The following is a 10,568-nucleotide window of genomic DNA, read 5'->3' on the forward strand; positions in this document are numbered from 1 at the left end:
GAGTGAGATCAAATTTTCTTAGCTACTGTAGAGGTTTGAAGGTCATGATCCCTATTATCTTGGACATTTGAATATTTGGTCCCAGTTGCTGGCACTGTTTGTGGAGGCTTATTATGTGTGGCCTTGTTGGATGAGGTATGTCTCCCAGAGCCTCACTAGAGGCAGGCTTTGAGAGTTTAAATACTGGTGCCATTTTGAATTTGTGTTCTCTGCTGCCTGCTTATGATTCCAGATGCAAGGTCTCAACTCGTTACTTCAACTCCTATGCCTGCTGTGTGCCCATCATGGTGGACTCTTTCTGGAATTATAAACACACATAAACTGAAGAAAGAAGAGAGAGAGGGGGGGGGGAGGGAGGAAGGAAGGAAGGAAGGAAGGAAGGAAGGAAGGAAGGAAGGAAGGAAGGAAGGAAGGACAGAGTTTGAGCTAGAACAGCAGAGTGGAAGCAGGCAGCTAGAGCTCAGAAGAACAAAAAGTGGGAGCTTCTTTAGCAGTAAGCCTCCCAGACAACAATTACTTCTTGTAACTATGTTACTTTTATAGCTATTCATCAGTCTTTCTAAACAGGCACACTGAAGCCATTTAGGTACTCAACTCACACAAATGTCTTCCTTATACTTGAATGATCAGGTAGATTATTAAGTGAGCCTAAATGTTTATTATAACTTAGGAAGTAAACACGATCTTGTTTCTTGGCAAACACGTCTTAGCTTTTACATGGCTTGGAAGGTTCTGGAAACTCTCAGAAACATCTCAATTACTCTGAGCTTGACTTGAGGCTAAATATGTTTATAAAACAGATTAAGATTATGTATATGGGTTATTCCACAATTAAAAAATGACTTTCGAAGCATATTATATTCGTTTGCTAAAGCTGTTATAACAAAGGTCCCACAAGTTACTCGGATTGACCGATATCTACTTATGGCAGGATGTCATTGCCTTGTCTTAGCCTTGTAGAGGATATAGATGCAGTAGTGGGCCCCCAACAGGTCTGCTACATGGAAGGCTCTAAAGGAGGATTTGATCCTGATCTTATTCTCAGTTCTGCTCTGCCTGGAAACTCTTGTCATACCTTGATTTTCAGCAACATAATTTCAGGCACAGAGAAAATTATCACATGGAATTCTTTGTATTTCTGGATCATATGGCCATATTTTAAAAATATGAGTTCTTTGAAAATTTCATATAATATGTGCCCATATAATTACATAGAAACCAAGGGTACTGACCTCAAAATGTGACCTGCAGCTCTATTGGGTTGATTTGAAATTATCATGTATACAACATGATAATGGGACAGAGACATTGGATACCTTTCCTTATGTAGGGAATCAATGAGAGATCAAAGAAATGATTCTATCCAAGTTCATCCTGGAGAAACAATAAGTTCAGAGACTGGCCTACAGAAATGTGGGTAAGGAATAATTGAAGGAGCTACTTAAAGGAGAATGAATGAATGGCCCAAATACAGTTACAACATTGGAAATTTCTAGCCAGGTCTGTATCCCTAGACTTTCATGCATGAGTTGCAGGCAGAAACAACAATATGGAAATTTTCGTTTGGTCCAATAGGCCTTACTGCTTATTAAAGCTTGATGAAGGCCATTCTGAATTTTCTAAGTTCCGTAGACTTTCTTAAACTTGTAAGTTGTTTGATTTCTACAACTTAAATGAATGAGGCTCTGTATAATTGGGAGTATTTCACTTTGGGACTTCCTGAGTCTTAAAGGGTCTCCCTCATCCCAATACTTAAGAAATTGCCATATAGCAGTATCAAATTAAGTTACTTGTATAGTTAAAGTTTTACAGAATAAAAAGATATTGTCTAAGATAAGAGTTAGTGTTTGGTTCATTCTGTGACTCTTCCTAAATATAAGTGATTAATTAATGTTAGCTAGAAATTTTTAAGTTAACTCTCCTAGGCTTGTTTCAACTCTCTAGTTTATACAAACTTTGACTCTCCATTTTAAGAGTTTTGAACACTCTGCTATTATAAATGTCAGCAGAGACTTAAACTTTGATTTGGGCTCAATCCCTGCTTTCATTTGCACACCTTCAGGAATTATAGTTTAAGTAAATGTATCAGACAGGCAAATGGTTTTTCATAAACAAATCAGTTACCTTTGCAAAGTGTGAATTTTTGTTTTGTCTTTCTATGATTGCAAAACTTGCCTGTCACATTTCCATGTTGTAATTACCTATGGAAGGAAAGCGCACTCATTTTCTGACTTCAGGGTAATAACTCGCATCTTGTGACATTTCTTCTGCCCTCATTCAACAATACATTTCTTAAAGCTTCTCTTAATGGTTAACCCCATTGTATTTTCCCATTAAAATGTTTTATAGCAGAAGGTTTTTTTTTAATTTATTTTATGTCACCACAGCAGATATTTTGGGGAGGGATACATTGTCTGGACGGATGTTGGGTTTGTTTGTGCCAATTTATTATACCTAATGAGACATCTTGGGGCAGCAGTCATTTTGACAGTAAAAGTAATAGCGCTACAAAAGCAGTAACCTGTGGCCACATATTGCTCTTCTGAAAAATGGATGTATTGGCTCGGGGCACATCTTTTTATTGAGCATCCACCATCTATGATGGAAGATAGAGGTGAGAAAAGCACATTTCTAATCAAAGAGCACTCAGATAAGGAGGGCCAATTAATCTTTGTCCTTTCAAACTGAGGGGAGGAATTAACTTCTATAAACTGGGGGATAGCAAAGTTCACATAAAACTTACATTATTAAAGTTTTTGTGACTCTCCTTTTTCAGCCTGTGCAAATTACATCGCATCTACGTTGACTCTTGACTTAATATAGTCGCAAAAGGCCTGCTTTGGTAGCAGTGCTAACAAACATGGAAGACTATAAATTATCTTGGCAGTGCCTGTTATCTATGCCCGAATGGCGGGGTTGCATTTAGATGAGCTCATCTTAGCTTGTTGTTATCTTGTGGGACTTTCACCTTAATACTACTGAGTGAGAAAGCTAAGTAGAAAGTGAAATTCAAATAAATCCTGCCTTGCCTGCTGGCAGACTCTGAGTGTGAGAAGGGATTAAGGAATACAGAACACATTACCTGTTCTGAAGTTTGATCTAAATATATCTGTGTTTATGTCAAAACTGACCTCAGAGTGTGGAAGATTTTCTGCCTATTGATGGAATCTTAAGGCATTCATACACTAAGCAAGCTAATAGATGATACTTCAAATTTTACTCTGATGGCATATTGAGGAAAAATTAATAGATGTTTAGTATCTAATGATTTTAATTATTCAGATAGCAATTTAATCACCAGCTATAGTTTTTTTTATAAGCGTTGCTACCACAAGTAGAGAAAAATCCATTTTACCCTGCAAAATTATTTGCACTGCATATTCTGAATTGCACCAGTTTTCTAACCTAATAGAAACTAAAAATAATATGAGAAATAGTTTGTATGATCAAGAGAATTTTAGATCAATTTCATACAATAAAGATATTAACCAGGAAAACAAATTTTCACCAGAAAATTTCAATTGTTTGGATCAAATTTCAGTCTGAAACCAGGTGTGCTGAATTTAACTAAAGAAGCTGCACCACAGCGCTTAAGATTTCGAGACTGGACTCGTACATGTAGTGAGAGTTCAACACCTGCTTGTGTTACATGAATGTTACCACAAACAATAACATAGCCTCAAATCAACATCAGTTAAAAAACTGTATAAATATTGGGTTATACTATTCATAATTATTGAAGCTAAAATCTATGACCATCAGATTACCCATATAACAACAATAATCTACCAGAACATTACTAATAAATAATTTAATGTCTAATAACAATATAACTACTTTGGGTCATGTAAATTTAATCAGTACTGTATTTGTGTAATAACTATCACCTAGGAAAAATGAATACTTAACCTTTATACTTTTCTTTATGAACGTTCGATACAATGGGAAAGCCTGTTGAAGATATGAGAGAATACTGAGTCAACATGATGTTATTCTCTAGATGATCTCGATATTAAGTTTTAGTTTTAGTATGAAGTCATCAGTCTGCGTGTCCCAAGATTGCCATATACAATAAAGATGGCATCTCTGGTTATTGATTTGACAAATCTTAAAATGTATGTTTTACTCAATCATCTTTAAATTTACTGATTAAATTATATCCTTTTGTCAGAAAACACCTATGCTGGGAGAATTCCTGTTCAATCATAATGAAAAATAATATTACCTCTTCTAATACAAGTTACCTCATAAACTTATAAACCAAGGCCATCTGTTTTTGGGGCTTTGGTTTGTTTTGTTATTGTTTGTGTGTGTTGTGGAGTGTGTGTGTGTGTGTGTGTGTGTGTGTGTGTGTGTGTGTGTGTGCTGCTTATTTATTTCTTCTCTATTTCCCTCTGGGACACCTGTATGAAGGAAGAAACTATGACAGGAATATCAGCTTGCAAACTTCCAGGGAACATTGGTCTGCAGGAAAAAAAGAGAGAATTTATCAGAGCAAAACCTTGTGATGCATATATACTCTATTTTGCAGGAAATCATTTCTAGTATATTTCCTCACTATGTGTCAAAGCGATAATAGAATTCTGTAAAATTATATGTTGCTCTGTTCCTGCCTAACTGTAGCCTTGGCTCCCAAAAAGGCTTTCAACAGAAAAACTAGCTTGTTTTATATTAGGTCCCTGGAATTTTCTTATTGTTCATAGTCAAAGAACACAACGTAAGTACTTTTGCTGAGATCAACATAGTGTATAAAATCTTAACATAATTTATTTGCTTTATACTCTACTAAGAATAATTGATGGAATATACTATTCGTGTGACCCAAATGGTTGACTTTTAGTACATTATTAATTGACTTGGCTCAGGACTTGCAGGTTTCTTCCAAGAAACACAGTAGTTTTACAGTCTTTGATATGTCTTTGTAAAAGAAGGGAAAACTGTCTCTCCCCATATTCCTTCCTTGTACCCCTCCTCAGTCCTCTTTTCACTTCAATCACCCATTCCAGTACTACATACACCAAACATCCATAAATATCTATTCCATTTCCCCTATGCACATCTATCTGTCCCTCCAAACCCGCGATACATATTCTCTGACAAATCTTTGATTCTATGGACTATATGTTCGTTGCCATTGACTTAACAGCAACATATGTACTCCATCTTGTCTGGCTACTAAATTCCTTTTGCCTCATCTTCCACTTGGTTCCCTGACTCAGGAAGGGAGGAATTTTATTAAAAGATCCTGTTAAGGTCCGAGTTTTCCAAAGTCTCGCATTCTCTGTCTGTCTGTCTGTCTGTCTGTCTGTCTGTCTGTCTGTCTGTTTGAGGATCTGCTGCAGGAGAAAGTTTCTCAGATAATGTCAGTGCAAGTCAATGATCTATAGCAAAATGTTAATATGAATCATTTGTATTGTATGAGTGCATACATGTGTGTGCATATACATGTGCATGCGTGTGTTTGTGTGGGCATGTGCGTACGTGTGTGTGTGTGTGTGTGTGTGTGTGTGTGTGTGTGTGTGTGTGTGTGTGTGAATGCTTAGAAAAGTAGTATTGTGTTGTATTCCTAGATCCCTGGATTAGTCAGTGTTAGGTTTTTGTTCACTCAAGCAATGTCAGGTACAGTTTTCACTTTGTGGAGTGGGGATTCAGTCAAAGTTGATATTACTTACCCCCACAAAATTCATGCCACCCTTATATTAGAATATTATGTGAACAGGACACCATTGTATATTAAAGAGTTTGTGACTGGGGTGGTGATTATACTTCTCATTTGGTGGCTTTCAAAGGCCTCTAGGGAAGACAGATCCCAAATTGGACATCTCTTGATACCAAATGAAGCTTCCAGTTCTGGAATTGGGTTACATCTGATTAAGTTGTTAGCCATGGAAATATGAAATAAAAAATCAAGAAAAACCAAACAAACAAGTAGACAAAAAAGTTGTTGCCAAAAATAGGTTGCTCTCTACATTGAGGGCAAGGCCCCATTGCTGAAGACAATGTTTATAATAACACATTGAACATGCAGGAAGTTGAGCTGGTATCTATGTAGATCCTTAGTTACTCTGTACTAGACTGTTACAGAATGGTAATTTGATTGCTATCAAAGGATTAACATAAACACAAAAAAGAGCCACAAATCCTTTGACCTGGCAAACTTTGACCTACCTACCTGGTATACTAATGCAATGTTTGCACAAAAGTTTGTTAGAGTAACTAAATAATATCTTATTTTACCAAAGGTCCTCTCCATGAGATGCCACCCATACCTGACACTGCTTGAGGGACCAAGTACTTGAGTGAGATTAGATAGCCCAGAGATCTATCATGAAACTATGCTGCTTTAAAACAAGTAACAATGAAATTTCTTATGACCTTCTCTTATGCTCCTACATTAGTGCCTTGTTCAGCCATCATCAGAGAAGCTTTCTCCTGCAGCAGATGGGAACAGATACAGAGACCACAGCCAGACATTATGCAGCCTTAAATGTGATGCCAAATCCCTAGCCTCAGGGCTCAGGGGACTCAGTGGATAAGGAGGCAGAGATAGTGTAAGAGCCAGATGGGATGGAGAAAAACAGAAATACAAGGCTCTCTAAATTAACACAATTAAAGCTGAGATGAACTCGGTGATGGAAGCTGCGTGCACAGTGTACACTTGGGTCTTTAACGGATTGGGTCCTAGAGCTGAAAGAAGAGGAGGAAACGCTGGGAGCCTCCAGACATGGGAGGAGCTGAAATGAGACACAGAGAAGGACTCTGGTGGGACTTTAAATAATGATTGTCCCCAGACATTCTAGCTCTCTACCTATACTACAATGCAGATGATATCTTCTAAAAAGTCCTAAAAACTCTCTTGCTCTTCCTGAGCATAAAAAGCTGCTGCTTTAGGCAACTGACACCTGAGGATTAAGTAATGTGGCCTTTGCTCTATCTCTGCAGGAATTGCATGGCTCTGACTTTCAGCCTGCTAGTAGAAGTCTCAGGAAGCAAAAGGGACACTTTGAAAAGTGATTATAGCTTTTATTTCTAAGTTGTGAAAAATTACCCATGAAAGATCTTAAGATAAAGAGGAAAAACTGAAAAATTCTAAGAGGGGCAAGGAAAGATATTTTCTCATGTTCTCTCTGTCCTCAGTACATCTTTCAGAATACATGATCACGTGGTAAAGTTCGTCACAAATTTACACAAAATGAAATCATAAACCAAATAAGTTAATAACAGTTGATGTTTGTATGCTTATCCATTAGGAGTAATTAACCGGCTAAACTCTCTCACCTGTCACAGCTCCACAGGTTTAATTGAAAGTTAAAAACCATAACTTAGTCCATCACCTTAACCGCCCAGCCACTACTACAGAAGGTAAAAAATGTGTAGCCCAGGCTGGCCTTGAACTGGTGATCCTCCTGCCTCTGCCTCCTTCAGCAAATTCTACTGGCCTGTGCCACCACAACCACAAGGGAAGAAGGATGGAGGGACATGGGAGGGAAAGGGGATGTGGGGGGGAGAGGGGAACATGATCTGGTACTAGGTGGGAGAAAAGGACTGAAGATTTGAGGGACAGCAGAAAGAATGGAAACAGGTGACCTTGGTAGGAAGGAGGTTGGGAAGACCCTCTAGAATATACCAGAGACCTGGGAAGTGAGAGATTTTCAGGGAGGCGGTAGCAGGGGGTGGGGGGCTAGATGAAAGGCACTACAGTGGGGAGAGGGAACTTATTAAATCCACCTCCACCAGAAAGACAGGGTATCAAGTGAGGGTTGCTATCCCACAGACAAATGCAGAGATGGAAATGGAGAAGAGCCTGAGGAAAAGAAGGTCCAGCAACAGGTTCAAAGTGGATTCCAGCTCAAAGGGAGGTTCCAAGACCTGACACCATTACTGTAGCATAGGGAGTTCACAAAAAGGGATCTACTGTGACTGTTCTCCAAAAGACCCAACAAGCAGCTGATAGAGTCAGATGCAGATATTTACACCCAACCAATGATCAGAAGCTGCTGAACCCTCTGGTTGAATTAGGGAAAAGCCAGAGGAAGCTATGCAGGAGGACAACCCTGTAGGTGGACCAGCAGTCTCAATTTACCTGGACCCCTGAGATATTTCAGACACTGGATCACCAACCAGGCAGCGTACCCTGAGATGAGGCCTCCAAAACATATACAGCACTGGCTTCCCGGGTCTCTGTTCAGTTAAAGAAGATGCATCTAATCCTCAAGAGATTGGAGGCTCCAGGAAGTTTAGAGGTCTGGTGGGGTGGATGGGGTGGGGTCATTTTTGTGGGGCCAGGGAAAGTACTGTGGGATTGGGGAGGTATGGGATGTGAAACCCTGAGAGGGGGTGGACCAGAGAATAAAATCTGGAGTGTGAAACTAAATAAATAAATTAAAAACATAACTAAGTGATTAGTGAAGTTTTGTATGGGTAAACCCAGTCAATAGTTTATCTTCTGTTCTAGCACCTATAATAAACCATTAGTTCCCTTTTTATGACCTTTGGTTACTGGTTTTACAATCTCCTGGAGTGTGCTCTGAGCAGTAGACAGTCTGGTTCCTTCTAGAAGCAAGTAACTGGTGATACATGGGAGACTAACAGTTCTCTTTGCAGTTTTGACTTTCAGAAGAGACCTAATAGCAGTCCTACTATAAAAGAATTTAATAAATACTGATATAATTTTAGGATCTTATGTGAACATCAATAAGAATTAAGAAGTCATCTATTTGTCTATAGAGCACCCCTAAAAGACAGTATTTTTTGTAGATCTTTAGAGACTCAAAAGGGTGGGCTAATACCTAAGGCCCATCATATAGGCTTAACAACAACAACAACAACAACAACAGAAAAACCATTTTAATAGCAGGAATCTTTGTTAAAATAAATTTCTCCCATGTCTTGCCTATTGGAGTTCTGTCTTAGAGGTTGATCTAAGGTGGTCATCTCAGTAAGATCACTTGTTAGTTATTAGCTTGTCTTATGATGGCTCCTGACAAGGAAACATGCCTCCATCACTAACCCACAAGATATTTAGTGGGTAACTACTTGCAATTGAAAATTTTGTTCTATACAAGGTAGTCTCATCAGAGAATCAAACTGTTTTTAAGGGTAGGCTGAATGTCAAGCAGAAGATAGCGACCAGAAAATGAACACAATTACATATGGCATCTTGGGAGTGCCTTGTTTAATAATGTCATATGTGGGTGATTCCTTTTCCTTTCTTTTTATTTTTTAAAGAAAATAAAGACATTCTCTCTCTCTCTCTCTCTCTCTCTCTCTCTCTCTCTCTCTCTCTCTCACACACACACACACACACACACACACACACACACACTCCTTTCATTTCACCCTCCAGATCTTCTCCATATGTCTTACGGCTTTAAGTTTAGTGTTCTTTTTGGTGGGCAAACAAATTGTTCTCTGATTCTTGTGCTTTGTCTTTGACTCTTTTCCTTCTGCTTGTTTTGTCATATCCAATGTATTAGATTTTTATTATATTATATTATATTATATTATATTATATATAAATATCCTTTAGAAGTCAGTTTTCTTTCTAACTTGAGACAATGGAGGTGGATCTAGAAGTGAAGGAGGTAGGCATGAACTGGGACTGATAAAGGGATTGGGAAATGGCAATCAGGATATATCATGATATAAAAAACTTCCTATTTTCAATAAAAGAAACATATTTTGAAAAAGAATGTGGAAACTATCAGCAATGCCATAGTAAAATATTTCAGGTAAGAAAGCTGTTGAGAAATTCTCCTCTTGAAGATAAACTTGCTGTGTTCTTTATTCATTTATGCTGAAAGAGGCAATTTTAGTTGGATATTTTTATTATCATTCAGGAAACTCGATGTCTCTTTAATTTTATGTATACAATAATTGCACAAAAAGTGTCATAATTTATTTTACATTTTAATTGGTGGAGATCTCACTATATTTGCCAATTCATGGTATTTACCCAAAATGATATCAGCTAGTGGGTTGCCCAGTTAAGCTAGAGAGACTGTAAAGGGTAACCTTTCCCTCCCGTCTGGAGAGGCTGTTAGACCCTCATCATCATTAAGAAGCCATCATCATTAAGAAGCTTTCTCTTGCTGCCATTGGCCTAAATACTTGCATTTTGCTTCTGCTAATCAGGGTTCTAATATTTTAAAGAATGCTATTATTTTTGTTAATAATTGTATTATTCAACACTGCTCCTTCTTTCACTTAATCCAGGCTGTAAATTTGCTCTCTATAACCTATTCAAATTTTGTGTTTTTGAGGCAGGAAATAAACAGTAATGAGAATGCACTTTTTATTAAAGACCACAGAACATCCCTGGAACAGGTCAATAGAGGTTTGCTCACTGCTGTCTGACTGAATGTGGGGTTCTTTTCTCAACAAATATCAGGACAGATGAGTAACATAAGAAACAAAATGAAACCAAGGACGTAAGTAACTGACCCAAGGATTGAGGAGGAAAGACAGTGAATAGAAATACACTGCATTATAACCAGTTATTTTTCGTTTTCTCATAAGTAGACATATGTCTACTTTTATAATATTATTTTTGAAAAAAATGTTACATA

Source organism: Rattus rattus, chromosome 1 (genome assembly GCF_011064425.1).
Source record: "Rattus rattus isolate New Zealand chromosome 1, Rrattus_CSIRO_v1, whole genome shotgun sequence".
Lineage (NCBI taxonomy): Eukaryota > Metazoa > Chordata > Mammalia > Rodentia > Muridae > Rattus > Rattus rattus.